Below are 7,444 nucleotides of genomic sequence, written 5' to 3' on the forward strand. Positions count from 1 at the left end.
TGAAATGAACAAATCATTGGTTTTGCAGAATTCTATCATGTGTTCTCCAGCATCATTTCTATCACCAAGGCCATATTTTCCAACTACTGATCCTTCCTCATTGGTTGTTGTTAAGTAGCGTCAAGTCGATTCCGACCCATAGCGACCCTGTATAGGGTTTCCAAGGAGCAGCTGGTGAGCTAGAACCTCCTACCTTGCAGTTCAAATGGCTCTGCAGTCTGGTGCATTAACCCACAGCGCCCACAATTAGCTAAGCCAAACCCACTATCTCATTCCAGAATTAAGGACTGGGAATACTCTGAGGATCATCCCACTGAAACCAGAGTGGAATGGAGTGGAAATGCTGAGAGAAGCCACAACTTAATGGGAGCAAGACCACATGGGTCATGAGAGTTGATGATTCTGCAGAGATGTTGAGGATGCTGGAAATTAGTTCAGCTCCTGTATCAGTTCACCTGAATCCTGACAACAAAGCTCTTCTGTTCTAAGAGCAGAGCCTGAGGAAGTTAAGTTACTGGTCCTTTCAGCAATGAAGATGTAAACCCAACTCCACCCCCTTCCTTTCCTGTTTGCTCAGTATACTGTGACTACTCTGGTGACTCCTAAAAGTAGTCCAGCCCCCGTACCCTGGTGGTAGTGCATTTTTGAGTTTCCATTTAAATCTACATATGAATCTCTGGCTTCTCTCTCTTTTTTTCTGCTGATTTCCAGACTTACTTGCTGACTGGGCTTCTGCTCTGGCCCTGCTTCCAGATAAGGCAGTGCTTATGTGACCTTTGATCCAGTCCTTAAGTATGTGCATTCCTGGATAAGGCCAGAAAGAAAATGAAGCTTTTGAGAAAGTTGGAACACTGTACAAGATGCCATCTTACTGGAAAGATGGTTTGGGTAAGTGCCCCAGGAAAACAATGAACACTTTTCATTCAAACAGTAACAGAAATCCTGTTAAGTGTGCTTTCATCAATGTTCCGCAGCTCCACGTCAGAGGGAGCACAGGGTACACACTGAGAAAGCCTGAGGGTCTGATTCTATCAGATACAGCTCTGGGTCTCAAGTCCAGAGACTTCCAGGACTCCATGGTTGTGTGGAGCTCACTGAGGCTGAGGAACAACATGTCCTGGGCTTGGGTTTGAAGTTTTGCAAGCCCCCATCTAGTCATTGAGTCCTGAGGGGTCCGCTTCTTAGTGTCCGATTCCTCAGTCACACTCACCTCAGTTGGTCCCTGGGAGGAGCAGGAGAAGAAGGGTCTAGGAAAATGATCTCAGCTGTGTGGAGATATGGTGGTGGATTGTCAGGAAGATACCGTGTTCCACCTCACCTCCCAACACTGTCAGCCTGTCAAGTTTTCCTTTCATCCCTTTACTCTGTTCCTTTTTCCTTCCAACTAAATAATTGCCACATTTCCGGCATGCTCATTCCAGTCTCCCAACATCTACTAAAGGCATTTATTTAATATTGCCACAATTAAATAATTACTCCCAATTTTTTTGTCCTTTTAGTGTAATTGGGTGAAGATGTACAGAGCAGACCATCAGTTTTACGTTCAACGGTTCATACATAGTTTGTATCGTCTCAATGATGAAATAGCTCTCTCCCACTTTCTCCCTGTGTTTTCTGTTCCTGCTGGCTTTGAGGTCAGTTTGAACCACAAGGTTGCTGGTTCAAACCCACCAACTGCTCCTTGAAAACCCTACACAGGGTCACTATGAGTTGGATCTGACTTGATGGCACTGAACAACAATAAAAACAAACACCTTGAGGGAATGAGTTGCTGGGTCTGAGGGCTCAAGACCATAGTCTTGGGGGATACCAAGGTCAATTGGCATAACACAGTCCACAAAGACAATGCTTTACATTTTACTTTGGTGAGAAGTCACTAGGGTTTTAAAAGTTCATGAGCAGCCATCTAAGGTGTGACTCCAGGTCTCTCACTGTCTGGAAGAAAGAAGTGTAACGAAAATTGAAGACTCTTGAAAAAATTAGTTCAGTGACTCAAACTGACCTCGAAGCCCAGTGCATTATCCTGCAACACCATACCAGGGCTCCACGGTATCTGGTAATGTCTAAAAAGTTTTCATAACTTTGTCCCCTCTATGCTCTACCACATTCATAGATGTGTTTGAAATGAAGGTAAATACCGTGGATAAATATCCTCTGTCAAACCTTTATATATTTGTGGGTTATACTCCCACTCTTCCTCCCATACCCACTTATTCTGCATGTCTATCCAAGTGTCTCAAAGCAACAAGCAGATATCATCTCACTCCAATATTAATACCAAAGTTCAAAGCAACAAATGCTGGTGAAGGTGTGGAGATATTGGCACCTTCATACACGACTGGTGGGAGTGCAAACTGGTTCAACCACTGGAAAACAGGGTGGTGCTTCCTGGAAAAGGTGAGTATAGAAATACCACATGACGCTGCAAACTCTCTACTTGGTATATATCCTGAGGAAATAAGAGTCACAGTACACCCCTCATCATCACAGTACATCTCACAATGGTAAAACGACGGGATCAACCTAAGTGTCCATCAATGGAAGAATATCTAAACAAACCTTGGTACATACGCACAATAGAATACTGGGCAACATTCAAGAATAACAAGAACCCTAAGACACATCTAACAACAAGGAAAGACCTGGAGGACATTATGCTGAGCGAGATTAGTCAGTCACAAAAGGACAAACATTGTAAAAAGTCAGAAGAAAGGGTTTTTATACTAAAAGATACGTTCTTTGATGGTTACCAGGAGTAGGAGGGAAGGGGAAAGCATTTCACTGGCTAGAAGGTAATCAACTCAGGTGAAGGAGAAGGCAATATATAATCAAAGGAAAGTTGGCAAAGAATGATGGATGCAAGGAGGCCAGGAGGAGGGGTTCAAGAGTTAAAGGTAACAGAGGTAAATGCCACTTTGCTTAATCTTTCAGTTAGTTCAAATCGTTTTCTTGCTAAGTCTTAGAGACTTTCTATGGAGAAGATCATATTATTCGCAAATACAGTTTTACTTCTTTAGCAATTTGGATGCCTTTATTTCCTTTTCTTGCCTTATAGCCCTAGCTAAGACATCGAGCACACTATTGAATCGGAGTGGTGATAAAAAAGCATCCTTGTCTCTTTCCTGTTTGCAAGAGGAATGGCTTCAGTTTCTTTCCGTTGAATATTTGATCAGTTATGGGTGTTGGTTTTTGCCAAATGGCTTTTCTGCATCTGTTATGATAATGTAGTTCTTTTCCTTTGTTTTATCTATGTAGTGGATCACGTGGATTGTTTTCCTGATGTTGAGCCATCCTTGCATGCCTGGTATGAATCCCACTTGGTCACTTTCTTATATGTTGTTGGATTCCATTGGCTCGTGTTTTGTTGAGAATTTTTGCATCTATGTTCATGAGAAGTATTTGTCTATAATTTTCTCTGTTATCAGTGTCTTTGCCTGGTTTTGGTATCAGGGTGATGCTTACTTTAGGAATTTTCCATTCTTTCCTATATTCTGGAAAACTTTCCTATACTTTTCCATTCTTGCCTATACTCTGAAATACTTTGAATACAATTGGTGTTAGCTCTTTTTGGAATATTTGGCAGAATTCATTAGTGAAACTTTCTAGGCCTTGACTTTTTTTGTTTTTGTTTTTTTTAATAGCATGATTAATTTCTTCTTTTTAAATATGGGGTCTGTTCAAATTTTCTACCTCAGTCTGCCTTAGTTTAAGTAGGTAATGTGTTACTAGAAATGGGTCCATTTCTTCTAGGTTTTCAAATTTGTTGGAGTACAGTTCTTCATAGCACTCTGTCATTCGTTTTATTTCCTTTGGTTCTGTCACGATGTCATATCTTATTCATTGTTGTTCATGTTATTTGCATCTTCTCCATCATTTCATTTGTTATATTTGCCAGTGGTTTGTCAATTTTATTAATCCTTTCAAAGAACCAACTTCTTATCTTGCTAATTCTTTAAATTGATTTTCTGTTTCATTTATTTTTGCTCTGATCTTTATTATTTCTTTTCTTCTGGCGACTACAGACTTACATTTCTGCTCTTTTTATAACTTTTGGAGATGTTAGGTGAAAGTATTGATTTTGGTTCTTTCCTCTTGTTGGATATGTTCATCTAGGCGCCACTTTTGCTGTGTCCCAGGGTTTTGGTATGTTGTGTCTTCATTCTCATTTTATTCAATAATTTTTGGTTTTTTATCTTCTATTACCCATGGGTGCTGTATAATGGACACCCACAAGCCACTCCTATACAGGGTCACTAGGAGTCAGAAATGACCTAATGACACTTAACAGTAACGACATTACCCAGTAGTTTTTAAGTAAGGTGTTATTCAATTTCCATATATTTGATTTTGTTTCCTTGATCTTCCTATTGCTGATGTCTAATTTTATAGCATTGTGATCCGAGAAGATACGTTCTAGTATTTCAATGGTTTTTAATTTATTGATGCTTCCTTTGTGGTCTAACATATGGTTGATTCTGTAGAATGTTCCATGTGCACTGGAAAAGAATGTGTATTGTGCTGCAGTTGGGTGGAGAGTTCCATGCATGTCTATGAGATCAAGTTGTCGAATGTGTTGCTTAGTTCTTCTGTGTCTTTGTTGAATTTCTTTCAAGTTGTTTTGTCCTTCATTGAAAGTGGTGTATTAAAATCGCCTACTGTGATTGTAGAGTTCTCTGTGTCTCTCTTCAATTTTGTTAATTGGATTTCTGCATTCTGAGACTCTTTTCATTGAGTGCATATTTATTATGATTATGTCCTCTTGCTCGACTGACCATTTAGTCACTCTATAATATCCTTCTTTGTCTGTTATGCTGGGTTTTGCCTGAAAGCCTATATTATCAGTAATCAATATTGCTAATCCTGCTCTTTTTTATTGCAGTAAGTTTCATCTATTTTTTCTAGTCTTTGAGTTTTAGCCTACTTTGTGTTTGTGTGTAAGGTGTGTCTCTTGTAGACAGCAACATGTTGATCTGTCTTGAAGTATAATACTGTCTGTAATAGGGTAATATATCCATACACCTACAAGGAAGACCAGAGTCCTGGTGTGGCACTGCAGGATAATTCGTTGGACTGCAAGGTCAGTTTGAATTGCAAAGTCAGCAGTTCAAACCCACCAGCCACTCCTTGGACCTCTATACAGGGTCTCTACAGATCAGAACCAACTTGACAGCACTTAATAACACAGTTGTTAAGGAAGACCAGTTAATACCACTATTCGCAAATTTACACACCAACCACTAAAGTAAGTGATGATGAAATTGAAGAATTCTGCCAACTTCTTCAGACTGAAATTCATCAAACATGCAATCAAGATGTATTGATAATTACTGCCCATTGTAATGCAAAGGTTGGAAACAAAGAGAAAGGATCAGTCGTTGGAAAATATAGCCTTGGTGATAGAAATGATACTAGAAATTGGATGATACAATTTTGCAAGACCAATGACTTCTTCATTGCAAACACCATTTTTAAACAACATAAATGACAATATCGCTGTTAGAAGTCTAGTATTTATCCCTACAGTGCCACACTAGGACTCTATTTAGTTGTTTTTTAATTAGATTTGTTGAGATAAAAGTCACCACTTTTAGTCTACAATTCTATGAATTTTGATAAATATGTAATCAGGTACCAACATGATATAGAAAACTCCCTTTATCTGGCCCAAGTCCCCTGTTCCTTTGAGTTTGTGACCTTTCCCAGAACGTCCTATAATCTCATCATGTGGTAGGAAGCCTCTGGTTGAGCTTCTTGAATTTATCTGAATGCATTTGAGGGTCATTTATGCTGTAAATTGTATCAGTACTTTAGTCCTTTTGATCGCTGGGCAGTGTTCCATTGTCTGGCTGGACCACATTTTGTTTTACCAGGTAAAGACAATTTTGGTGGTTTTCACGCTATTGAATAAAGCTCTATAAATGTCCCCACACAGTTTTGTTTTAGTTTGGTTTGTTTTCATGTAAACCTAAGTTTTCATTTCTCTAGACATGGGATTGTGTGGTGCTGTAGGATAAACACTGTACTGCTAACCACAAGATCAGCAGTTCAAACCCACCGATTGTTCCTCAGAAACACTAGACAAGGTCTCTATGCATCAGAACCTGTTTGATAACCCTTAACAATAATACCCATCGTAAATGAATATTTCACTTACAGGAAATTGCCAGAATGTTGTCTAAACTACCATTTTGCATCTTTATCAGCAATATCGGGCATGCAGTGGTTCTAGAGGATACACACAAGGTTGGTGGTTTGAGCCTACCAGTCACTCTGTGGGAGAAAGATGAAGCTTTCTGTTCCCAGGAAGATTTATAGCCCAGGAAAGCCTATACAGGATCTCTGTGAGTCACAAGGGACTCGGTGGCACTTATCAACAACCAGCAATATGTGAGCAGGAGCCCTTTGTTAGGGAACTGGAGGAGCAGGAGGAATGAAGATGTGGAAAGAGGCCGGCAGAGGAACTAAGGAAAAAGGTCTGAAGGCAGAGGCAGGGAAGAGGCCGTTAGAATCAGAAAATGTAACTCGGGTTTGGGGGAGACGGAGGGGACAGGGAGAGAGTTGTTACTGTTGTTAAGTGGCGTTGAGTCAGTTCCAACTCATAGGGACCTTGTATAGGGTTTCCAAGAAGCAGCTGGTGGTTTTGAACTGCTGACCGTGTGGTTTGCAGGCCAGTGCTGATTTAACAGTGCCACAGCAGAAGTCTAGAGATAAGAAGGCAATGTATTTCTCTTATGAACAAGAGTGAACGATGCTTTATGTCTGTAATTATTTCCTCCAGCCTCCCTTTTTTTCTGGAAACTGTAACCAAGCAAGGCTGAGTGTTGATCTTCTGTCTGATTTATTCTAACAGAGGCCTCTCCTCTCTGCCCCCACCCCACCAGCCTCTGCTCCCACAGCTGGAGTAAGGGATGCAGAGACAAGCCAGCACTCTTTAAAATGTCCTTTTGAAATGAAAATAAAATCCACTTTAAAAAATATATAACAAAAACAAAAGAAAACAAAACATGTGTGTAAATCTAGATACTGGCCATTCAGTGAATTGGTGGTGCTGAGTCTGACGTTGCACCAGTTGGCTCTCTGTAAATCCAGCTGCTTTCAGACAGTTCAGCTGAGACGCTGGTTTTCCTTGGGCCCCTCCCTGAGGGTCCCAGGCATCTTATTCCAGCATCCCAGCAGGCCTGAGTGAGGCCAGTACCCATTTAGAAAACAGGAGAATTTAGAGCTGGAAGAGCATGAACAACATCTGGAACAACTCCCTCAATTTGTAAATGATAAAACTGGGGCCTGGAGAGAAGGGACTTGCTCACATGCAGTGAGTGGGCCTGAGCTAGGACCTGGACCTCTGTCTTGCTCACCTGGTTTTTTCCCTTCTATTTCAAGCTGCTACCTTAGCCTGCCAGAGTCCTGGTGTGGCGCTGTGGGTTAATGCATTGGACTGCAAAGT

Source organism: Chrysochloris asiatica, unplaced genomic scaffold (assembly GCF_000296735.1).
Source record: "Chrysochloris asiatica unplaced genomic scaffold, ChrAsi1.0 scaffold00040, whole genome shotgun sequence".
Classification (NCBI taxonomy): Eukaryota; Metazoa; Chordata; class Mammalia; order Afrosoricida; family Chrysochloridae; genus Chrysochloris; species Chrysochloris asiatica.